This window comes from Cetorhinus maximus, chromosome 5 (assembly GCF_964194155.1).
Source record: "Cetorhinus maximus chromosome 5, sCetMax3.hap1.1, whole genome shotgun sequence".
In the NCBI taxonomy this organism is placed as follows: Eukaryota; Metazoa; Chordata; class Chondrichthyes; order Lamniformes; family Cetorhinidae; genus Cetorhinus; species Cetorhinus maximus.
In genome coordinates, this window is record NC_135883.1 from 98650765 (window position 1) to 98677358 (window position 26594).

At 43.6% G+C, this 26594-nt stretch overlaps 1 protein-coding gene across 2 annotated transcripts in view; it reads left to right on the plus strand.

Moving 5' to 3' along the window:
- The window catches only part of dse (dermatan sulfate epimerase), a 99960-nt gene that overhangs the window by 59916 nt on the left and 13450 nt on the right, over positions 1-26594 (plus strand). The gene's annotated exons all lie outside the window — the stretch shown is intronic.

Genomic DNA, 26594 nt, shown 5'->3' on the forward strand with positions numbered 1-26594 from the left:
TCAGAGGAACTTTGTCCTACAACTACTCTGTTTCACCAGGGACATGGCAGCAGATCTGGAGCATCTACTGCAAGGACATACTGCCCGCCCAGGTTTTCTGTCTGTGCATCCTTTAGGCATGGCACAAGGCTAGAATGGTAAACATGGCTATCCACTTTGCACCTACCTCGTACATCATAGCATCCAATCACCAGCCCTGAGATAGTAGGCTGCTCTACAGACTTGGTTTTGTTTTTGCGTGCGAGGTGGTGCATTTTCCTGTTTGTGCTGGGTGTGGGAGCCGAGTGCATCGAGACAAAATGGGCAAGGAGTTGCTGAGCAGTACTACTTCATTGCCCTATTTTCTGCCAGTTCATTTAAATGATGGAACTTTTGCTGAACTATGCCGCCTATATGGCATTTTTTCAAAGCTTTCTTTATGCCTGTTCCATTTCCATTACCTGCAGTGACAGAGGTGAAACAGCACATGGTGCCTTGCAAAGTTCAATGAACTAACACATTCAAATCCTCCTTTGCTGCACTTAGTTTAATAATAACATCCTTTGTGTAATCATGTTTTCAATCAACTTATATTATCTAAATATTAAATAGTACTTGCTATTCAGCTATCCAATTCCAATGTGACTGATAGTTTCTTTGAACAGTACAGGTTAGATATAGCAAAACAATCCAGCATGTTGCTTACCCAAAAGTACAGCAGAGATTCATGTGTGATGATTTCAGAATGCACAGAATAGATACGTTCCAATGAGTAAGAAAAAGCCCAAGGGATTGGCTAACTAGGTTAACATGGTTAACTAGAAAGGTTAAAGACAGTATCAATCTTAAAGAAAACACATGTAATTATGCAAAGATAGGTGGCAGGTCAGAAGATTGAACAGAATATAAGGAACAGCAAAGAATGATTAAAAGATTAATAAGGAGGAAAAGTTAGAGTGAGAATTAAAATAAGAAAGCTAGCCAGAAATATAAAAACAGATAGTAAGAGTTTTTATAAATATTTAGAAAGAAATTAGTTAACAAAGGTAGTGTTGGTCCTATAGAAAGTATGTCTGGAGAATTGATAATGGAAAACAAGGAGATGGCAGATGAATTGAACAGGTATTTTGCATCAGTTTTTCCACTATCGAGGATACAAGTAACATCCCAGAAGCAGCTATAAACCAGGAAATGGAAGTGTGGGAGGAAGTCAGGAAAATTAGTCACCAGAGGAATGGCACTGAGTAAATTGTTGGAGCTGCGGGCTGACAAGAGCCCGGGTCCTGATGGACTTCACCCCAAGGTCTTAAAAGAAGTGTCTGGTGAGATAGTTGTTGCATTGGTTTTAATTTTCTAAAACTCCCTAGAATTGGGGAAGGTCACATTAGATTGGAAGATAGCAAATGTAGCTCCATTATTCAAAAAGGGAGGGAGACAGAAAGTGGGAAACTACAGGCCAGTTAGCTCAACATCTGTTGTAGGGAAAATGTTAGAAGCTGTTATTAAAGAAGTGATAGCAGGGCACTTGGATAAGCTCAAGGTGATCAGGCAGAGTCAACATGGTTTTTTGAAATGGAAATCCTGTTTAACCAATTTATTGGAGTTCTTTGAGAAAGTGACATGCGCTGTGGATAAAGGGGAACCAGTGGATGTTTTGTACTTAGATTTCCAGAAGGCATCTGATGAAGTACCACATCAAAAGTTATTGCAAAAAATAAAAGCTCATGGTATAGGGAGTAACATATTGGCATGCATAGAAGATTGGCTGACTAACAGGATGCAGAGAGTAGACATAAATGGATCTTATTCTGGTTGGAAAGATGCAACGAGTGGTGTGTCACAGCGATCAGTGCTGGGACCTCAATTGTTTACAATTTGTATAAAAGGCATGGATGAAGGGATGGATGGGATGGTTGCTAAATTTGCTGATGACACAAAGCTAGGTAGGAAAGTAAGTTGTGAAGAGGACACAAGGAGGCTACAAAAAGATACAGATAGGTTAAGTGAGTGGGTAAAGATCTGGCAATGGAGTATAATGTGGGAAAATGTGAAATTGTCGATTTTGGCAGGAAGAATAAAAGAGAAGCATATTGTCTAAATGGTGAGAGATAGCAGAGCTCTGAGGTGCAGAAGGATTTGGGTGTCGTAGTGCATGAATCACAAAAGGCTAGTTTGCAGGTACAGCAAGTAATTACGAAAGCTTATAGAATGTTATCATTGATTGCGAGGGGAATTGAATACAAAAGTAGGGAGGTTATGCTTCGGTTGTACAGGGCACTAGTGAGACCACATATGGAGTACTGTGTATATTATTGGTCACCTTGTTCAAGGAAGGATGTAAATGCGTTGGAAGCAGTTCAGAGAGGGTTTACCAGACTAATACCTGGAATGGGTGAGTTGTCTTATGAGGAAAGGTTGAACAGACTAGGCTTGTATCCACTGGAGTTTAGAAGAGTAAGAGGCGACTTGTTTGAAACCTTTACGATCCTGAGGGATCTTGACAGGGAGGATGTGGAGAGGATGTTTCCTCTTGTGGGAGAATCTAGAACTAGGGGTCACTCATTTAAGACAGAGATGAGGCGAATTTTTTTCACCCAGGGCGTCATGAGTCTTTGGAACTCTCTTCCTGAAAAGGTGGTGGAAGCAGAGTCTTTGAATATTTTTAAGGCAGAGGTGGATAGATCCTTGGTAAGCAAGGGGGTGATAGGTTATGGAGGGTGGGCAGGATGCAGATTTCAGGTTACTATCAGATCAGCCATGATCTTATTAAATGGCGGAGCAGATTCAAGGGGCTGAATAGCCCACTCCTGCTCCTTGTTTGTATGTTCATATTTTGTATGATCATTGGACCCCACAGGATTTCCTGTCCCATTGAGGGCCTCCTTTATCTCTGTGCCTGAATTCCTGATGCCTGCTTCTGGTCGGCAAAGCTTCTCTTATGTCACTTCAGAACATCCTCTTTTCTCTCTCAATCTCGTGTCAGCCACAGGCATAGACATTTTGCTTACAGCATGTCTATGGAGGTTGTTAGTAATATGATTGTAAATCACAGCGACTTTTCCTTAAGATGACAGCTGTCCTAATTGGAAATATTGTAATTTCCAAGTAATATTCTACACTGTTTCCTAATACCTGCAACCAATGTGAAAATCTGATTAGTGTTAAAACCTGTTGCTCGTGGTGATACCAGTAAGAGTCATAAAGTGAGACTTCCATTGAACTGCGAGTTCTCATGTGACTGACTGGGGTGATTTTGCAATCTGATGCTCACTGAGAGTGCATCTTAGGAAATTGTGGTTAGGCAGGCTGTAATTTTTTCCGTTCCTAATGATGTGTTTCACTTCCCTGAGCATGCAAAATATAAAGCTTTACCTCCTTTTAAAATCTCTGGCAAGGTTTCACAATAACAATATCTGTTTATGTGAAACAGAGATATAATAAACTTGAGTGTAAAATTAAAATGTTTCAAATGAGTTTCCGGTAAATTTTTCCAGCATTGACTTATTACATAATAACTTAAACAGAGCAACTTGAGAAATAGGAGAGGAGGAATAGGCCATATGCCCATGGAGCCTGCTCAGCCATTCAGTAAGATCACGGTTGAACTTTTACCTCAACTCCACTTTCCCATCCTACTCTCATAAGCCTTGATTCAATATTTCAATATCCATCTTGAATAGAGTAATTCACTGAGCATCCACACCCCTCTGAGGTAGAGAATCCCAAAGATTCATAATCCTCTGAGTGAAAGCATTTATCCCACTCTCCGTGAGGGAGGTAGTGGTGCAGTGGCATTATCACTGGGCTGGTACTCCAGAGGTAATTCTTTGGGCACCTGGGTACAAATCCCACCATGGCAGCTGGTGGAATTTGAATTAATATTTAAAAAATCTAATGATGACTATGAAACCATTATCAATTGTTGCAAAAACCCATTGGGTTCACTAAAGGAAATCTGCTGTCCTTACCTGATCTGTGACTCCAGACCCACAGTAAGTGGTTGACTCTGAAATAGCCTAGCAAGCTACTCAGTTCTCAAGGGCAATTAGGGATGGGCAATAAATCCTGTCCTAGCCAGTAACACCCCCTGCCCTCATGAAGAAATAAAATAGTTCCTTTCCCTGAGACCGTGACCCAGATTCTCCAAGCCTTATTTATTATAGTGATAAATCCATATGTGTTTGTTCAAAAAAAACTCCAGAAACGTATAGAAAATGCTTTTACTGAGGTTAAAATCAATAAATTGCATAATATGTATCCATACTTGATGTCAGCTGCTCAAGGTTTCTGATCATAAATCACAAATATTCATGTGATTTTAATGGCCAGACTTCATTTAAATGCCACTGGCTAAATACTCTCTTGCTCCAGGCTGGAAGTGTTGCAAAATCACACAGCCCAGATGCTGACCAAATCTGAGGGGCTGGGGTTGTCACATGGGGTTCACAGACTCATGCTGGAGGAGGCTTAAGCTTTCATTGTGGGGCCATAATATCACCCAAATCTGCCCCTGACTCATCCCTTCTGCTACTGAAACCCTCATTCCTATCTTTATCCTGGTATTAACTATCTCAATGAACTCTTGGCCAGTCCCCCTACTTTGCACTGGTGTTAACTTGAGCTCATCCATTATTCTGTAGCCTGTACCCAAATTTACATCAAGTCCCACTCATCCATCATCTTCATACTCACTGACCTACACTAGCTTTCTATCTGCCAAATCCCTGCCAAATGCCACCTCCCTACCCTTAATACTCCTTGGTCACCATCAGGTGAATCACCATAAACGGGAGAGCTGCAACAGGCAATCATATGGATGAGAAACAACAAAGCCAATGGTATTCCAGCTGAGGTCTTCAAAGCTTATGGACTTTTGCTCCCATCAAGACTCCATGCACTCAACCTATGGATTTGGGAGGAAAAAGAAACTCCCCCCGACTTCAGGAATGTGACAATTGTGACGAACTTCATGAAGGAAGGTAAATCACGCTGTGGAAACTATCGAGGTACTTCCCTCTTGTGTAAAATAGGGAAAATCCTGACACACATTCTCCTGAATCTCCTACTTCCTGTGGCTGAGGAAATCCTCCCAGAGGTGTCATATGGCTTTAGATCTTCCAGAGGAACATCTGACATAGTCTTTGTTGCCAGACAAATCCAAGAACAATGTTGAGAACAACACCAGAAACTCTTCATTGCATTCATCAACCTGACCAAGCATTGGAGTAAATTGCGAGGCTCTGTGGATTGTGCTCCAAAGATTTGGATGCCCAAGAAACTTCATCACAATCCTGCAATTGCTTCATGATGCTTTGACTGCAACTATGTTGAGTTGTAGATCTGAAACAGATGCCTTCAAAATCCAGACCAGGGTCATGGAAGGTTGTGCGATAGCCCCCATACTATTTACAATCTACCTGACAGTGACTATTCACCTCATCAAAGATCTGGCATCAATATTAAATACCACCTAGATGGAAACTAAATACATGTTTGCAGACGACTGCAGTGTCATTGGCCACTAGATTTGCAAGCCACTCTCAATCTCTTCATTTCGGCATACAAGAAACTCGGTTTGTCCTTGAATGTTTTTATTTATTCTTTCATAAGATTTGGGTGTTGCTGGCAAGGCCAGCATTTGTTGCCCATCCCTAATTGCCTTTGGCTCTCCAGGCCATGTCAGAGAACAGTTAATAGTCAATTGCATTACTGTCAGTCTGGATTCACAGGTAAGGACAGCAGATTCCCTTCCCTAAAGGACATTCGTGAACTAGATGGGTTTTTACAACAATCAATAGTCACCATTACTGAGAGTGCCTATCAATTCTCTTTAAATTAAATTTAAATTCTACCAGCTACCATGGCAGCATTTGAACCCATGTCTCCAGAGCATTAGCTTGGGCTTCTAGATTATTAGCCCAGTGAGATTGCCACCATCTCCCACTGCTAAAGCAAAACTCATATATCAACCCAATCCTGGTCAACCAAATAATCCATCTCTCACACCAGGTCAGCTGCACCAGCCTTCTACAAACTAAGGCAGTAAGTGTTTGACAACAAAGACCTCAGCAAGTCAACAAAAGTCCTATTATACAGAGCAGTTGTCGTCACCACACTTCTGTACTGCTGTGAGACCTGGACTGTGAATCAGTGACACATAAAAGCACTAAAGAAATTTCATCAGCAATGTCTTCATTGCATCCTCCGGATTCAATGGAAGGACCATTGAACAACCACTAGTGCCCTTCTTGAAGTGAGCTGAACAAGCATTTAGAAAAAAACTCCTGCAAAATCACCTTCAATGGATAGGATACTGTGTCTGGATGGCCAAAAAACATCTCCCTGCCAGGTCCTGTTTCCTCAACTCTCAAATGGCCAACATTTCAGAGGAGGACAAATAAAACACTTCAAAGGCACTCTGAAGCTCTCCTTGAAGCATGGTAGCATTGATCTTAATAACTGGGAGGAGATTGCTGCCAATTGTTCAGAATAGCAACAACTTGTCTATCAAGCTGCATCGTGCTTTGAGTTACAATGTCTTAATGATGAGGCAGAGCGGCGCAGAGAAGGAAAAAAAGGAAGCAAACCCGGCACTCCGGAACCCACTGCCTCGTAGGATGTCCTGTCTGATGTGCCCAAAGATATGTGGGTCAAGAATCGACCTGTTCAGTCACATGAAGACCCATGGCAGAAACTTGCTACCCTGAGTAGACATTGTTGTAAAGGTTGTTTGGTGTTTCATGGGGAGGCTTGGAGGCTTGTATGGTTAAACATAAACCGTTTATTGGTAATCCTTAAATATGTACATATCCAAGGTGCTGCCATGCACGGGTACTTTCTCCATGTCAGCTCCTTCCAGGCTCTACTCTACACACAGTGTACTATAATGTAACTTTCTGCATCACAATGTGGATGGTACTGTTCTCCAGTCCCACATGAACACTAACTCTGCCAAACACCTTATCCTACACCTCACCCCAAGACATTACCCAAATATATTTACAATACAATCTTTACTTGCTACATCTCTCTCCCCCTCAAGTCTCTGACTTTATAAATTCAGATGATCTGGAAGCCTGACAATTCTTCGAGATCTCGTTCTGTCAAGTTTGGAGGAATGGTAGTTTCAGTTGTTTTGGGTTGACTTTGTTGGTTTGGTGTAGAAATCGTAGTATTCTGTGTTTCTAGTACTTGGTTGTCTCCATTTGATTCACTTTTTGTGTTCCTGTGTTCAGACACCGTGGGTTTGTCCCGTTCCTTCTGAAGGGAATGTGCACTCTGTTCATTCCTAGCATGGACTCGGATTTTCTTTTTCTATGGGATCTGCCATGTTCTTGTTGGATGTTGATGTTTCAAAAATGGAACTTTCAATTCCACTTGTTTCACAATTTCAGCCATGCCATTTTTCAACTCAGTGGTTCTCATTACATTTGAGGAATCCAGTGCTTTTTCTTCTAGTTCTTTGAGCTTCAGCATCATAGTTACATTTTCCGACCTTATTTCTGTCTTTCCTTTCTCTGTCTGCAGCAGAGCTTTGTCCTTCATTTTAGTTTCACTATAGGCCAGATCTGCCTCTGGTGAAGTCTTAACTTGTTTCAGTTTTGTGATTGCGCTACTCAGGGCTTCAGCAGCTGCTCGTAGCTTAGAAAGCTCTATGGCTTTTCCTTTTAATGGTTCTTCTATTCCATTCAGCTGATTCTTTAGCTCTTCAGTTTCTTTCTTGTATCTCTAGGTTTCATTCTGGAATATAGAACATTGCTGAATCTTCTCTGCCAACTGGTTCTTCAGTTCATTCAGAGTGACGTTAAATTCATTTGCTTCTCTTCATAATTTTCCAGAGGAACAAACTTTGACCTAAGGAATCCTTGTAGTGTGTGAAAAGGTTTTCCTTTTCTTTGCCAAGCTCAGTTGCTTCACCTTGAGTTTTCTTGTCAACAGAATCTCATTGAGTTGCTTCTGCTATTCTTCCATTCTGCTGTTCAAGACAGTCTTCATTTCTTCATGCTGCTGAAGGGTTATGTACTCCTTTTGCAGCATTTGATCTTGAAGGACAAACAGCTGTACTTTCAACTGTTTGTTTTCTTGTTGACCTCTTGCCAACTCACTCTGTGCTTCCGTGCTTTGTTTTTACTGATAGCTCCAAAGCTGCTTTTGCTGAAGTAGTATTCAAATATTTTTTCACTTCTCATGCTTTTCCAGGGCTACATATTGGTTCTTCAAAGAGTCTTTCGGGACAGTGATTTCTTTGAGTACCTGTTCTGCTTGCTGTTGTGCTTGGCTGGACTTCTGGTTGAGTTCCTTCAACTCAGCTCCGATACGAACATTTTCCTGAAAGCTTCATTTCCTTTTTGCAGGTTTTGTTTATTTTGGGTTATCTCAGGTAGCTTTCCTTCATTCACAGCCAGCTGTTCTCTCAGCACTGCCACCTGTTGTAGCGCTTTGGATAATGTGTCAGTATTTTCAAAAAGCTCTTATTTTTTAAGCCTTTTGGCTGCTTCTCAGTCTTTTCTTTGTTCTGCACTAAACTCTTCAGCTCATGCGCTTCATTGCGCTGACATGGTCTGCTACCATCTTGTAGTTTGCTTGAGTATTGTCTCCCTTGGCCTGGGATGTCCTGTCTCCCTGATTCCGGGGTCTTCTGTCTCCCTCGCCCTGGGGTCTTCTGTCTCCCTCGCCCTGGAGTTTCCTGTCTCCCTGGCTCTGGGGTCTTTTGTCTCCCATGGCACATTATCGGGAGTGTGCTAGGACTTCTTTTAAGGTCTGTGCTCTTCACAACTTGGAGATTAAAATATTTGTCAAAGGCTTTTAATATCTTAACAAATGTGGTTGAATATTCATCTATACTTTGGTTTAGTATTACTTCATCCACAAATACACCAAACAAGTATAAAAATGTATTAACGTAAACTTTTTCTGATTTCGTATTTAATCCTGATGTATTCCTGTAATCTGAGAATTTTCTTCTCCAAGACTCATAATTTTGAGTCTGGTATGGCCCTTGTCTTAGCCTATACTGGTGTGGAAGTTTTAATTTTCCATCCATTGCAATTTGATTTTCCTTGTAGTTACTGCTTTGAATTTTGTTGTCCTTTTAAGAATGTATGTGCAGGAAGCATTTTTTCTCTCTTTAAGATGGCACTGCGGCTGCCTTTTTTTTCTTTGTGATCTTTCCCACACTTTGTTGGCTTTGGTGGGCACCTGCTGCGATCGCTGGCTGCTTTTTTCTACACTTTAAAAAATTATGCTGCACAGGAATTCTTGAAATCCAGCTATTGGATTTTTGAGCCTGGGAATCAACTACAATGTATTTTTTTTTCAAACTCTGCCTGCAGTTATTTTTAAAATTCTGCTTGGCCACCTCACGTTATGCTGCTGGCTGGGACCCTCACTGCAGCTCTCACTCAGCTGCACTCTGAGTGTGTTGATCCTGATGACTGCCTATTTTAAAAGGTATGTTCAGCTTTATTACCATACTGTTTTTTTTGCTCGCCCTTCTTGTGATTTGGCTAGGCCTGTTGACTCTGCTTTTTTAAAATTCATTCATGGGATGTGGGCTTCGCTGGCCTGGCTAGCATTTATTGCCCATCCCTAGTTGCCCTTGAGAAGATGGTAGTGAGCTGCTTTCTTGAACCACTGCAGTCCATGTGGTATAAGTACATCCACAGTGCTGTTAGGAAGGGAGTTCCAGGATTTTGACCCAGTGACAATCAAGGGACGGCGATATATTTCCAAGTCAGGATGGTGAGTGACTTGAAGGGGAACTTCCGGGTGGTGGTGTTCACATCTGTCTGCTGCGCTTGTCCTTCTAGATGGTAGTGGTCGTGGGTTTGGAAGGTGTTGTTGAAGGAGCCTTGGTGAATTACTGCGGTGCATCTTGTAGATGCTACACACTGCTGCTACTGTATGTTGGTGGTGGAGGGAGTAAATGTTTGTGGATGTGGTGCCAATCAAGTAGGGTGCTTTGTCCTGGATGGTGTCAGTCTTCTTGAGTGTTGTGGGAGCTGTACTCATCCAGGCAAGTAGGGGGTATTCCATCGCACCCCTGACTTGTGCCTTGTCAATGGTGGACAGGATTTTGGGAGTCAGGAAATAAGTTACTCGTTGTAGGATTCCTTGCCTCTTACCTGCTCTTGTAGCCACAGTATTTATATGGCTATTCCAATTCAGTTTCTGGTCAATGGTAATCCCCAGGATGTTGATAGTGGGGATTCAGTGATGGCAATGCCATTGAACATCAAGGGGCGATGGTTGGATTCTCTCTTGTTAGAGATGGTCATTGCCTGACACTTGTGTGGTACAAATGTTACCTGCCACTTGTCAGCCCAAGCCTGGATATTGTCCAAGTCTTGGACTGCTTCATCATCTGAGGAGTCGTAAATGGTGCTGAACATTGTGCAATCATCAGCGAACATCCCCACTTGTGACCTTATGATGGAAGGTCATTGATGAAGCAGCTGAAGATGCTTGGGCCAAGGATAGTACCCTGAGAAACTCATGCAGTGATGTCCTGGAGCTGAGATGACTGACTTCCAACAACCACAACCATATTCCTTTGTGTTATGTATGACTCCAACCAGTGGAGAGTTTTCCCCCGATTCCCATTGACTCCAGTTTTTGCTTGAGTTCCTTGATTCCACACTAGGTCAAATGTGGCCTTGATGTCAAGAGCAGTCAATCTCACCTCACCTCGGGAGTTCAGCTCTTTTGTCCATGTTTGAACCAAGGCTGCAATGAGGTCAGGAGCTGAGTGGTCCTGGCGGAACCCACACTGAGCCTCAGTGAGCAGGTTATTGCTAAGCAAGTGCCGCTTGATAGCACTGTTGATGACCCCTTCATTACTTTACTGATGATCGAGAGTAGACTGATGCGGTAGTAATTGGCCAGTTTGGATTTGTTCTGTTTTTTGTGTAGAGGACATACCTGGGCAATTTTCCACATAGCCGGGTGGATGCCAGTGTTGTAGCTGTACTGGAACAGCTTGGCTAGGGGCGCAGCAAGTCCTGGAGGACAAGTCTTCAGTACTATTGCCGGAATGTTGTCAGGTCCCATAGCCTTTGCAGTATCCAGTGCCTTCAGCCATTTCTTGATATCACATGGAATGAATCGAATTGGCTTAAGTCTGGCATCTGTGATGCTGGGGACCTCCGCAGGAGGCTGAGATGGATCATCCCCTCGGTATTTCTGGCTGAAGATTGTAGCAAATGCTTCAGTCTTATTTTTTGCATTGATATGCTGGTCTCCTCCATCATTGAGGATGGGGATATTTGTGGAATCTCCTCCTTCAGTGAGTTGTTTAATTGTCCACCACCATTCACGACTGGATGTGGCAGGGCGTCATCTCCACAGGGACTGTGCAATGGTCACTCCTACCGATACTGTCATGGGCAGATGCATCTGCGGCAGGCAGGCTGTTGAGAATGAGGTCAAGTATTTTTTTCCCTCTTGTTGGTTCCCTCACCACCTGCCGCAGACCCGATCTAGCAGCTATGTCATTTAGGACTCGGTCAGTAGCAGTGCTACCGAGTCACTTTTGATGATGGACATTGAAGTCCCCCATCCTGTGCCCTTGCCATCCTCAGTGCTTCCTCCAAGTGATGTTCAATATGGAGGAGCACTGATTCATGAGCTCAGAGAAACCGGTACATCATAATCAGCAGGAGGTTTCCTTGCCCATGTTTGACCTGATGCCATGAGACTTCATGGGACCCAGAGTACACCATTGTGCCACCACCTCTGCTGGGTCTGTCCTGCCGGTGGGACAGGGCATACTCAGGGATGGTGATGGTGGTGTCTGGGACATTATCTGTACGATATGATTCCCTGAGGATGGATATATCAGGCTGTAGCTTGACCAGTCTGTGAGACAGCTCTCCCAATTTTGGCACAAGCCCCAGATGTTGGTAAGGAGGACTTTGCAGGGTTGATCGGGCTGAGATTGCTGTTGTAGTTTCCAATGGCTAGGTCGATGCTGAGTGGTCCATCTGGCTTCATTCCTATTTTGAGGCTTTGTAGCAATTTGATACAACTGAGTGGCCTGCTAGGCCATTTCAGAGTCAACCACGTTACTGTGGGCCTGGAGTCACGTGTAGGCCAGACCAGGTAAGGGCAACAGATTTCCTTCACTAAAGGACATTAGTGAACCAGATGGGTTTTCACGATGATTGACAATGGCTTCATGGTCATCATTAGACTTTTAATTCCAGTTTTTTTATTGAATTCAAATCCAACATTTTCCACAGCGGGATTCGAACCCGGGTCTGCAGAGCATTACCCTGGGCCTCTGGATTACTCAGGTCTGGTTTTTCATCAGCACAATGGATTCTATGCCTTTCAGCCGTTTTGTTTTTTGAATTTTGCTCAGCCTTTTTTGATCCAGCTAGGTCTCTTGGTCTTTGCGTTCAATCTGGTCTGGCAATGCGCCTCCACGTGCCCTAGTGGAGTCCTTCAACTTCCACGCCTGCAATGGAGCTTTTTATTTAGCTGCTTTCCAACTGTGTCTTCAAATTTTTTTTAGGCGACCTCTGACTGTGTCTTCAATTTAGGTGCACTTATCTCAAGCCAGGCTTCAGTTTCTTCTGCATGCTTTGAGAATCTGGATTCCTTCTCCAGCTTCTATGGATTCTGTAGTCCATCCTTCACTGCCACATGTTGTAAATGTTGTTTGGTATTTCACAGAGAGGTCTGGAGGCTTGTATGTTTAGACATAAACTGTTTATTGGTACTCTTTAACTATATACATATCCATGCATGGGAGCTATCTCCATGCCGTCTCCTTCCAGACTCTACTCCACAGTCAGTCTACAATCATGTGACTCTCTACATCAGTATGTGGGCGGAACTGTTCTCCAGTCCCACATTAACCCTTACTCTGCCAAACATCCTTATCCTACAGGCGTCATTCTCGAATTGAGGGACAGCTGATGATGATCTGCAATTGACTATTTCAATGCACTCCTGGCCAGCCCTCCCACCTTACAATGTTGTAAACCCGAGCTCATCCATTAGTCTGTAGCCTGTGCCCAGACTCACAGAAAGTCTCATTCATCCATCATCTTTGTTCGCTGACCTACACTGGCTCCTGGTCTGCCAAATCCCTCCATGATCTCATCACTCCCTGGGCTCAGTGTTAATTCTGTGTAAGGTAATGGGCTTTGAGTGAGTTTAAAATCTCACCCCCTATCTCTTGTCACCTCCTACAGCTCCACAACCCTCCAAGATCTTTGCACTTGTCCAATTCTGGCTTCTTGCACTTCACAGTTTTTTATTGCTCCACCACTGGTGGTCACACCTTTAGTTGCCTAGGCCCTAAGCTTTGGAATTCCCATTTTAAACCTCTCCATCTCTCTACCTTCTCCGCTCCCTTAAGTCTTTCCTTGAAACCTACTTCTTTGACCAAGCTTTTGGTCACCAGTTCTAATATATCTTCATGTGGACTGGTGCCATATTTTGTCTGATAGTGTTCCCACCTAACGCACTGGGATGTTTTTACCACTATAACATCAGTTAAAGGCACTGCATTAGCGCAAGTTGTTATTGGGGGCTGAAGGAGCAGAACCCAGAAGGAAAGTTAGAACTTTTTTTTCTCTTAAAACAACTTCTCGGGCCTTTTTTGGTTCTAACCCTCATCCTCGCTAGATTGCTCTGGCAAGATATTGGCTGTGGGTTCCAGCTCAGGCTGGCAAGTCAAAATTCTAGTCAGACTCCCGTGACTTCCTCAGGATCCTACATGCAGATGTACAAAAGGACCCTTGCCAGCTTTGTGTGGGTGTCCTTGCTGCCTGCTCAGTCAAAATCCCGAGCCATCAGCTTCCAACAGCTCCAGGGTGGATAAGCAATCTGGGCAATGGAGCTCCCCACACCTGGCGCTTTCAGATTTACGAACAAAAAATTTACAGATGAAAATTCACCAGTATTTTTAATTGTTAAAACAAAGTATGTGACTGCAGATTAGAATTCTGATCACCTTTCACATCAAAGCATTGTGGAATTGCTTGATGTTAAAATATTTGTTACCTGTATTTTTTTAAAATTTGAGCATTTCTCGTGATTGGACATAGAAGGGTTTGAAGAGAAGTTGCTGCTGTTTCTCTGTTCCCACCTTCTTTAACACTAGTTTTCCTGTTTCCAAAGAGAATAGAATCACAACTTTCTGTGATGGAAATAGAATTCTCCCTACCTCCCCACCGCAAAATTGCAAAGGCACCAGCAACCCTCGCAATTCCTCGTAGAGGCTTAATTGCTGTGGTATTTGGATAAGTGGGAGAGGAATTTGGAATGGGATTCAGTTGTACTGAGTTTCCACCAACTTTATATCAGCAAAATAAATTCACATGGGCAGGGGTGAGTGCAAGAAGTGCTTACTCCATCTTCTAGTTGATGTAAGGAAAATAACTGGATACAATCAAGAGTTAACAAAACCCAAGAATCCTTCCATGATCTATGTCATAAGATCTGCCTGAGAAGAAGCACTGGGAGATCTATGTCTCCTGCTGCAGCCAGACTTGGAACTCTCCTCTGTTTTTTGGACTGCACTTACAGTCTCTGTGGCAATAACCATTCGGGGTGTTGCAGTAGATTTGACTGACTTCAAGGCAATTTCTTGTGCAGACCAAATTCATCAAATGACTTTTTCATTGTTTATCAAGGCTAATTTTGCAGAAGAGCAACATCACCAGAAAGATGAGTCAGAAGATTGGTCCTTGAATCGCTATTGCAATTGGCAATCTTAAGAAAAGTTGCCATCACTGAAGGAAGCACTCAACCTCGCTATTGACTGCATCTTCCCAGACTCTTGTCCATGTTACAGCTTCATTCAGCCCTCCACTGTCTGATCAGTCACACATCACAGGACAAGTGGCAAGTAACATTCACGCCACACAAGTGTCAGGCAACGACCATCTCCAACAAGAGAGAATCCAACCATCGCCCCTTGATGTTCGATGGCATTACCATCACTGAAGACCCCACTATCAACATCCTGGGGGTTACCATTGACCAGAAACTGAACTGGACTAGCCATATAAATACTGTGGCTACAAGAGCAGGTCAGAGGCTAGGAATTGTGCGACGAGTAACTCAACTCCTGACCCCCGAAGCCTGTCCACCATCTACAAGGCACAAGTCAGGAGTGTGATGAAATACTCCCCACTTGCCTGGATGAGTGCAGTTCCCACAACACTCAAGAAGCTTGACACCATCCAGGACAAAGCAGCCCGCTTGATTGGCACCACATCCACAACATTCACTCCCTTCACCATCGACGCACAGTAGCAGGAGTGTGTACCATCTACAAGATGCACTGCAGGAATTCACCAAGGCTCCTTCAACAGCACCTTCCAAACCCACGACCACTACCATCTAGAAGGACAAGGGCAGCAGATAGATGGGAACACTACCACCTGGAATTTCCCCTCCAAGTCACTCATCCTGACTTGGAAATATATTGCTGTTCCTTCATTGTGGCTGGGTTAATCAATTCACCCTTACTTTCAGAAAAGAATTATTTGCTGGACAGGCTTATCTATCACAGTGACTCCTCCTGTGTAATCCAATACTCCCTCTGGGCTATTTGATGACAGGGCCATGGGTTATGGCCAAAGATTAACTGTGGCTCTGAGCCTGTTGGGACAGCTGGGCCCCAGTGTTTATGGGGAAAGAGTGGTTCTGGCTGGGGACCAGGGCTTATTTTACAATTTTTTCACTAGGCTTCAAGAACCATTAAGAGGTAAACTGGTGGGGTCCGCTATGACCTCATATCAGACATGGCAACCCGCTGAATTTAAAATTTCCCACCTAATTGACTAGCGGCCTCCATCGGGGAACAGAGAGGAGGGAAGGCAAGATTATAGGAGTCGGGCGCAGGGGGGTGGGGGTGAGGGATCAAGGGGGAGATCACAGCCAAGGGTGTACAGTGTGGAGGTGGGGCAAAATCTCAGGGGGGAGATTGTGATTTAGAGATTGGGGTTTGAGGGGTGTCGATTGATCATGGACAGATAAGCAGATAAGCTTGTTGGTCTAAGCAGGCTGCTCCTTCAGCCCCATGCTGTCATTGCATTTACCTTATAGATCCAGCCACTCACACCTCCTTTTACCTGATGGGTTTCCTGAGCCCCAAGAAACACAACCAAGATGAGTTAAAAAAATTAAAAACCCCTGAAAATGGAGGCATGCAGCCAATTTTTACTGAGAACCTACCTCCTGAGATTGGATTGTTTGGTCGTTCAATTACCCGCTTCCTTTAAATCTGGAAGTGGGCGGTTTGGGATCAGGTTTGAGATTTTTACATATTATACTTTTCATCTGCACCGAACCCATCAGATCTTGGGGTTTAAAGTTAAAGCCCTGGATATGCTGGATTGGCCTGCAGCAGGCTGTCTGTTTTGCAGCTGCCAAGACAGCATTTCTCTACTGCCTTTCTGTGACATCGAAGGGGCAGCCAAAGGCCTTGTGCTGCTATTATGTGGGTCAACAGCATCTTGTGCGTGAACTTCTCTAAGCCATTGGCACTGGGCCTGGGTTTGGGCTGGCCACTGATCAATGTGGGGGCTGATTATATGGTTTGTTGAATTCCTATCAATTCACTGGAACTTTATTAGTATCCATAGATACTCATATTTTGGAGAAAGAAACGTCATTATTCAAAGTGCAAAAGCCAAGATAGTCAGATAGTGCCATCTAGTGCTGGCTTATTATAGTCTCAGCCAAGGAGTTTAATTTCCTCCGAATGCTACTTTTAGTGGATTTACATGTTTCATTATGTTAGTTTAACACAAGCATTCATTCATTTTAAAATGTGTGTCCAGATGTTGGGTGAGGAAAACGTTGGCACTGCCTGTGGTGAACTTCTCTGGTATAATAGGCTGCAAACGCTTCATAGTTGAAACTCAAGAATGAGGAACACTAGGAGCAAGAGGGCTGCCCCACCACCTTGGGGAACCAGGGGTTGGATTTTACACACCACGGCTGGGCATATTTTCAGCGGGGCGGGGGTGGGCGTCACCTAAAATACGAGTTGCGCCCAGGTCACCCCCCCACCCCACTCCCCCAGCTGCCCCCCATAATACACTGGGTGGATGAGCACTGAAATCGGCAGCACGCCCGCCATATGTAAAGGAATAATTAAAGGTCAATTGAGCTTGTTACTAAGCTAGCCAACCGGGATATTACATTGCCTACACCCTAACAGGTTGGTGTGGGTAGGCGGGCAGGAGTGGGCAGTATGTCTTTTGAGGCCAAGTTGAAAAAGGGCAGGAAGGAAGGAAAGGGGTCACATCTTTCAGGGGTGCCCTGTGCATGCTGGGGACACCACTCCCAAGGTGTTATGCTCTCCTTCGTTCCGCGCCACATATCCTCCAAAACATGACCCTCCCACCCCCCCCTCCCCGGGTCTCAGGTCTCTCCCTGCCCTAAAAGCCCGGGACTAAGCTCTCTCCAGCAGCCATTGCCCTTCTTCTTGCCCCTGCTTGCAGACCCAACACCCGTACCCCTGCCCTAAAATCCAGCCTCAGGCCTCAATGTAAGCCAGAAGGAGAAGATAAGACAGGAAATTTTTAAAAATTCAAGCAGATAGAGGATGCAGAACAAACAGGGGCCAGAATTTTACACTTGGCTTGTACGCAAAGTCGGCAGGAAGGGGATGTAGAATCCATTCCCGGGCAAGATCGTGTTCTCAACGTGATTTGCCGCAGGGTGGCCAATTAAGACCCGCCCAGCATGAAACCCATCTTCCGGTTGGCCTGACAGTGCGGGCGGGGTTAGGAACAAGTCAGGCACCGGGTCCAATGATATCCCCCAGGGCTTTTGTAACTTTGATTGAACTTCTAGTGGAAAAACAGATAGGTCCTACAACATGGAAACAAATTTGGCGTTAATACTGCAGCTTTTCAGCTATGAACTGATCCTGATTAAAACTTTCACTGACTCATGTATTTGTATATCGTAGTTCTGAAACATGCCTTGAAAATCTACAGGTTATGCCCAGCATCTGCCACTAATCCAACTAAACTTTGTGGCGGCAGTGAGGAAGTTGTGGGTGGGGGGAGGGGGGAGGGGGGGGGGGTTCCCTTCATCTACTTACATCAGTGAAGAAAGTAAAAAACAACGAATAAGCATTTCTCCAGCACCTTTCATGACCTCAGAGCGTCCCAGAGTGCCTCACCGCTTTTTGAAGTGTGGTCACTGCTATAATGTGAAAAATGTGCCGGCCAGCTAATTTGTAAGTTCTCATAAACAGCAACGTTGGATCTTTTACATCCATCTGAGAGGGTAGACGTGGTATCAGATATAAGACCTCACCTGAACACTGGCACCACAGACAGCGCAGCACTCTCTCAGGACTGTGCTGGGACTGTAAGCCCCCACGTGCTCCACTCTCTGGAATGGGACTTGAACCTACTGAACTCCAGAGAGCAGAATGCTCCAACGTGGTAGACAGCCATGCCATCAAGGGCGCATCTGGTCTACCTGCCATTGCAGCAGCTCTGGATTGCCCGGCTGAGGCTAGTGGCTGTGGTGGGGGGGCAAAGTGAGGGAGGGGGTCCTGGGGGCTGCAAACAAAATGTGGTTGTTCCCTTTTGTAGTGGAATCCTTTTTTTTAAAAAAAAAACTTCTTAATTATGCAAGGATCTGGCCATATTGCATATCTACTGCTGGGTCAGTTGTGACACCTCCGATGACAAACCTGCACTGTCTGTATGATGGGTGATAATGAAGGCCTGGGTCATGGGGAGTCTGATGTTCAGAGAGCCCCTACCCTCAGCTAAACTTCCCCCTTGCCCCCTGCTCCATATAATTACAGTGGCATTGTGCCAAATGGCCATGGATTTTCAAGGCCAATATCTTTTGTAAATGTCAGTGTTCCCCATGGTTTGCACTGACTGATCTATTTTGTCACAGATTTGTAGGTGAACCAGCTTCGAAAGCCAGGACAATCAAAAGGAAATCTGGCAAAACTCAGAAATATGACAGCAGGAAAACCACAAATAGTGCTTGTGCTCCGGGGCCTTTCATCCCGCCCTTGGGTGACAATTTGATAAAAATGTAACGTCCGCCTGCTCTTTTCTCCCGTGCAACAAGCGCAAAATCACAGGGGCAACTTAAAAACCTGTGTTAATAGACTTTTTAATGGCCTCAATTGGCCCTTTAATTGTTGGCTGCGTGGCTTTGATTCCTGCGCCCACCCACCGAGCTCAATACTGCATGCGTGCACGGTGACGTCGGGATGCACACCCAAAGTCATCTCATGCAATTTTATGTGCGTTTGGGTCAGGCACGTGCCCAGTGGAGCGCCATGAAATTCTGGCCAGGGAGTTGTGCTTGTTTTGATTCAATTTGCTATCTAATGTTGCTTTGAAACTGTTAGTACGTGACTTTTCAAAAGGGAACTGTGAAGTTCCATTCACATACATATATTAGTCATTGTTTTGTGATGTCAGGCACCTCTTAGTACAAATATAAAGTTGCAGTTTTAGAAAAAAAATTCTTTGAATTGGTGTGGTTCTTCAGGGAACAGGTTTTCCACTACCCTTCATATATGTCTCCTGATTTAGGGATACGTTTATTACTTGGTTTGATTCTTGCTGTTTTGCTGAAAAGAATATGCAAAGTCTAGGACCGGGGCCATAATCTAAAATTTGGAGCCAGGCTTTTCAGGAGGGAAATTAGGAAACACTTCCAAACACAAAGGGTGGTAGAGGTTTGGAGCTCTCTTCTGCAAACAGCAATTGATGATAGATCAATTGTAAAATAGAAAACTGAGATTTTTGTTATCCAAAGGTATTAAGGGATTTCGGGGCAAAGGCAAGTATAATGGAAGCTAGGTCTCAGGTCAGCCGTGATCTCACTGAACGACTGAACAAGCTCGAGGGGCTAAATGGTTTACACCTGTTCCGATGGGGCCACTCATCGCTTCGTCCAATGGGTGAAGAGTGCACAGTGCCTGCTGTATAAATTGGTACCTGAAAATTGCATTGCTGTCTTATCTGTGTCACTTACCTTAGTGGGATTCTACCTGAAAGAGGTAGATGCCTGGGCAACTGTGAAGTCAAGAGTAGCAACAATTCACAGTTTTTTTTTTACAATGAATTTGAGGCAACTTCCTTCCCATTCCACCAGGCGGAGAGCCTGATAATCGGGGCCAGGGAGTTGAAAGTAGGGACAGAGGCGCAATCAGTGAGCTCCAGCAAAAAGCAGAGTTCAGGAAATAGTTAAGCTGATCAAAGAGACCCACTAATGCTTATTATCTTTTATAATTGCATGGAGACAAGTTAAACCAATTGAGTTAAGTGAATCTAATCAAAATTGCAGCTTGACAATTCTTAACCTGGCCTCATCTAACCAGGTGTTTATGCAGTGCACTTTTCAAAAGATTGAAAATGTGGAAACACGTGAAAAGATATAAATATCTGGTTGTGATCACAAGGGGGTGCTATTGTTACACTTGGATTACACTATCATGAAGTTGGGTATTGGGAAGTTTGAAGTTACTTGGCATGTGCCACATGGGGAGCAGGATTGACTAATACCTGAAACAAATAATCTGTTACAGAGGTTGGCTGGCTTTATTGAGTGGGCATGGGGAGAGGTGGAGGAGGAAGAAAATAAGCTCAACAGTTTCATTAAATTTTTGGCACATGGTATTTTCATTTCATGTATCTTCTCAGTGTTTGGCAAATAATTTTTAGCAAAAAATATTTTGGCAAACAATTATCAATCAATCATTCTGTAAAAATCTATTCTAAAATGCGTTCATTCCAAAAATAACAAAGTTCTATTATCAAGATTAGATTCTTGGGTAGCCATTGTTTAATTTACAGCTATCAGAGTTTCCATATAACATAATTTCAAAAAGTTAATTAATTAAATGAAGAAATTTGAGATGTTTCAACATAGAGGGCTCTGTACAAAGGAAAGCAAAATTTTACATTGAGTTACATCAAATATTTTGAGCATTACACAGTTCATCTTCCACTTCCATAACTCTTCCTGCCTCAGTTCATCTGCTACTGAAACCCATATCCATGTCCTTGTTAACTCTAGACTTGACTATTCTAGTATATTCACGGCCCTCTTCTACATTCCATCCCATGTAAGCTCGAGGTCATTCAAAACTCTGCTGCCAGTGTCCTAACTCGCACCAAGACCTGTGCACCCATCACCCCTGTGTTCATTGACTTACGTTGACTTCCGATTAAGCAGTCCCTCTATTTTAAAATTCTCATCCGTGTTTTCAAATCCCTCTGTGGACTCGCCCCTCCCTATCTCTATTGCTCCTATACCTCCAGGTCCACAAACCTCCAAGATATCTGCACTTCTCCAATTTGGCCCACTTGCGCATCAAAGACATTTAAGTTCTGGAACCCCTCACTAAACCTCGTCGCCTCTCTACCTCTCTTTTCCCCTTTAATATGCTATTTAAAACTACCTCTTTGACCAAGCTTTTGATTATCTGTCTCAATATTGCCTTATGTGACTGGGTGCCACATTTTGTTTGATAATACTCCTGTTGGAGCAGTTTAGAATGTTTTACTGAGTTAAAGGCATTGTATACATATATATATCTATATATATTTATGTATAAGTGCAAAGTGATCATGCTCTTGAGTGTCCAGCACAGAATTAGGTCAGTTAGACCAACTGGCCTATGTTCAATGGTGCCAGCAATGATCCCTGTGGAACACCTCTTCTCGCTTTTAGGTATTCTGAGTAGTTAACTTTAACCCCTACTTTCTGCTTTCTGTTTTGTAGCCAGCTTGATATTCATTCTGCTTTTTGTCCCCTGACTCTACATTCTGCTTTTAGTCTTTAATCTACTGCATGGTACCTTATCAAAGACCTTTTCAAAATATATAATCAAATATATTACATCTACCACTTCATTCCCCTTGACTACTGTTTATTGAATTATTTGAAGAAGTAGCAGAAAGTTGGTCAAGCATGGCATTCCATAAGACTATAAGATGTAGGAGCAGAAGTAGGCCATTCGGCCCATTTGAGCCTGCTCTGCCATTCAGTGAGACCATGGCCCATCTGATAATCCTCAACTTCACTTTCCTGCCTTTTCCCCATAACCCTTGATTCTCTTGCTGATTAAAAATCTGTCTATCTCAGCTTTAAATATACTTAACGACCCAGCCTCTACAGCCCTCTGCGGTAAAGAATTCCACAGATTCACTACCCTCTGAGAGAAGAAATTCCTCCTCATCTCTGTCTTAAATGGGCGACCCCTTACTCTGACATTATGCTCTGGTCCTAGACTCTCCCACAAGGGGAAACAACCTCGAAGCACCTACCCTGCCAAGCCCTCTAAGAATCTTATGGAGAGAATTTTCTCCCCATCGGGCCGTTCGGGAGTGTGGGCGGACCAATGAAGGCCTGCCCAGCATGACGCACACCCGGAAGTGCTCAGCGGTACCTGTGCAGGCAGGGGGAGGAAGGAGAGTTGGGGCTGCCTCAGGGAGATTAAGCTCAGTCATAAAGATGTGAAAAATAAAAAAATAAAATTATTCAGACATGTCCCCTCATGTGTTATTGTCACATGAGCTGTGACATGTTCATGAATTTTCATAAAACATTTCATTGAATGAATAAACCCTTCATGAAACCTCATCCCGCCTGTGGATGAGGTTCCATGAAAAATACGAAGGCCGCCTGGGCTCTTTGTCTGCCTGCCGACCTTAAGGTTGGGCAGGCAGCCCTGACAAGTACTTAAATTAGTTGATAAATGGCCTTAACAGGCCTCTGACAGTTAAGAAGGCGTGCAGCTGACTCCGGCGCATGCCCACCGAACTGATAATTGGAATGACGCTTGGTGACGTCGGGATGCACGCCTGATGTCACTGCATGTCATTTTATGCATCGGCACACTGAACAGAACATTCTGCCCTATATGTTTCAATAAGGTCGCCTCTCATTCTTCTAAACTCCAATGAGCACAGACCCAATCTACTCAAACTCTGCTCATAAGAAGATCCCTCCATACCCGGGATCATCCTAGTGAACCTTCACTGGACTGCCTTCAATGCCAGTATATCTTTCCTTAGGTAAGGGGACCAAAACTGTTCACAGTATTCTAGGTGTGGCCTAACTAGTGCTTTGTATAGTTTTAGCAAGACTTCCCTATTTTTATGCTCCATTCTCTTTGAAATAAAGGCCAACATTCCATTTGCCTCCCCTATTACCTGCTGAACTTGTATGTTAACTTTTTGTGATTCATGCACGAGGAGTCCCAAATCCCTCTGTGTTGCAGCCTTCTGCAGTCTTTGTCCATTTAAATAATATTCAGCCCCTCTATTTATCCTGCCAAAGTGCATAACCGCACATTTTCCCACATTATGTTCCATCTGCCCTTTGCCCACTCACTTAACCTGTCTACATCCCTCTGTAGACTCTTTGAGTCATCCTCACCATTTGCCTTCCCACCTATTTATGTGTCATCCACAAACTTGGCAATAGTAGCTTCCCTAATCCAAGTCATTAATATATATTGTAAATAATTGTTGCCCCAGCATTGACCCCTGTGGCACTCTACTAGTTACAGGTTGCCATCCTGAAAATGCCCTCTTATCCCAACTCTGTCTTCTATTAGTTAGCCAATCCTCGATCCATGCTAATATACTACCCCCAATACCATGGGCTCTTATTAAGTAGCCTTAGGTGCGGCACCTTATTGAACGCCTTTTGGAAATCCAAATATATTACATCTGCCCTTTATCTATCCTGCTTGTTACCTCCAAAGAATTCTAATAAATTTGTCAGGCATGATTCCCCCTTCATGAAGCCATGCTGACTCTGCTTGATTATATTATGCATTTCTAAATGCTCTGCTACTACATCCTTTATAATAAACTCTAACATTTTCCCAATGACAGATGTTACGCTAACTGGCCTATAGTTACCTATTTTTGTCTCCCTCCCTTTTTGAATAAGGGTGTTACATTGGCAGTTTTCCAATCTTCTGGGACTTTTCCAGAATCTATGGATTCTTGGAAGATTACTACCAGTGCATCCACTATCTCTGTAGCTACTTTCTTTAATATCCTAGGATGCAACCCATTAGGTCTAGGGGACTTATTGGCCTTTAGCTCCATTAATTTCCCTAGTATTATTTCTCTTGTGATTGTTATTGTATTTATTTCCTCTTCCTCCTTTTGCCCCTTGATTATATGGTAATTTTGGAATACTATTAGTGTCTTCTACCGTTAAGACTAATGCAAAGTATTTATTCAACTCTGCCATTTTCTGGTCCCCCTTTGTTATTTCCCAAGCCTCATTCTCTAAGGGGCCTATGTTTGCTTTGGCTCCCCTCTTCCTTTTTATATATTTAAAGAAGCTCTTACTGTCCATTTTTATATTACTTGCCAGTTTACCCCCAAAGTGTATTTTCGCCCTCTTTATTATTTGTTTGGTCATCTTTTATTGGTTTTTAAAACTTTCCCAATCCCCTGGCTTACCACTAATCTTTGCCACATTGTATGTTTATTTGTTCTTTTTGATACTATTCTTAACTTCCTTGGTTAGCCATGGTCGGTTTATCCACTTCCTAGAATCCTTCTTCCTCACTGGGATATATCTTTGTTGTGAGTCATGAACTATTTTCTTAAATGTCTGCCATTGTTCATCAACCGTCTTTTCTGCTAAACTCCTTTCCCAGTCCACTCCAGCCAGCTCTTCCCTCATTCCTTTGTAATCACCCTTATTTAAGTTTAGCACAGTTGTTTCCGACCCAAGTTTCTCACTCTCAAACTGAATGCAAAATTCAACCATGTAATGTTTCCTAGGGGTTCTTTTACTCTGAGATCATTTATTAAACTTGCCTCATTACACATTACCAGGTCCAAAATCTGATCCCTGGTTGGATGCACGACATATTGTTTTAGGAAACTGTCTCGAATACACTCTATGATTTCTTGCTTGTGGCTACCTCTGCCAATTTAATTTTCTTAATCTACATGAAGATTAAAGTAATCCATAATTAATGTGTTGCCTTTTTTACACGGCCTCATTATCTCCTGATTGATTCTTTGTCCTACAGTATAGCCACTATCAGGGGGCATATAGACTACTCCCACCAGTGTCTTCTTCCCCTTGTTATTTCTCATCGCCACCCATATGGATTCTACATTTTCCGATCCAAGCTCATTTCTTGTTATCGGACTTATTCCATTTCGTATTAACAAAGCTACCCCACCACCCTTTCCTTCCTGCCTGCCCTTTCGAAAAGTCACATAGCCCTGAATATTTAGTTTCCAGCTTTGATTTCCTTGGAATCACGTCTCTGTAATGGGCATAAGATCATACCCATTAACCTCTATTTGTGCTGTTAATTCATTTATTTTGTTCCAATTACTTTGTACATTTAAGTAAAGAGCCAATAATTTTGCCTGTTTACCATTTCTTCCCCCTTTGACCCTATTTTCTGCTTTTTTTAAAGTTTATACATTCTGTCTCTTGTCACACTCTGGGTATCATTACCTAAATAGATGCCCTGCAATGCTGCCATATCCTTTTGCTTTGTAAGCGTATGTATCCCCTCTCCAGAAGCCTCCCGCCGTCTATTTAGTTTAAAGCCCTCTCTACAACCCTAGTTATTTGATTCGCCAGGACATTGGTCCCAGCACAGTTCACTTCGGATCAGCTCCCTTCTACCCCAGCACTGGTGCCAGTGCCCCATGAACTTAATTCCATTCCTCCCACTAAAATCTTTGAGCCACGCATTTAACTCCTTGACTTTATTTACCCTATGTCAGTTTGCCCATGGCTCAGGTAGTAATCCCGAGATTATTATCTTTTTAATTTAGTTCCTAACTGTTCAAATTCTTTCAGCAGAACCTCCTTTCTAGTCCTTTCAATGCCATTTATACCAACATGGACAACGATAACTGGATCCCTCCCCTCCCACTCCAGGTTCCTCTCCAGCCCTGAGGAGATGTCCTTAATCCTGGCACCAGGCAGGCAACACAGCCTTCGGGACTCACGCTCACGGCTGCAGTGAACAGTATCAATCCTCCTAATTATACTACTCCCTACCACTGCTATGTTCCTATTTCCTCCCCACTTGAATGGCTCCCTGTACCACAGTGCTGTGGTCAGTTCGCTCATCCTCCCTGCAGCCCCCACTCTTGCCTACACAGCTTGCAAGAACCTCATAACTATTGGACAGTTGCAGGGGCTGAGGCTCCTCGAATGCTACCCCCCGGGTCCCCAAACCCGCTTCACCTGCAGCCACATCCTCCTGTTCCTGATCACAGACCAAATTCAAATTATCTAACCTGTTGGGTCTGAACGCCTCCTGGAGCAAAGTGTCCAAGTAACTTTCCCCCACCCTGATGTCGTGCAATGCCCACAGCTCGGACTCCAGCTCTTCAACTAGGATCCGAAGTTCCTCAAACTGCAAACACTTACTACAGATGTGTTCACCCTGGATCACCTTGGTGTCCAGCAGCTCCCACATGCTGCAGCAGCAACACATCACCCTTCCTGCCATTGCTATCATATTTTATTGAATTTATTAATTAATTACTCTAGTATCCTTGCACTTTACACTTAGAACCATAGAAAAGTTATAGCACAGAAGGAGGCCATTCGGCTCATCTTGTCCATGCCAGCTGTAGAATCCT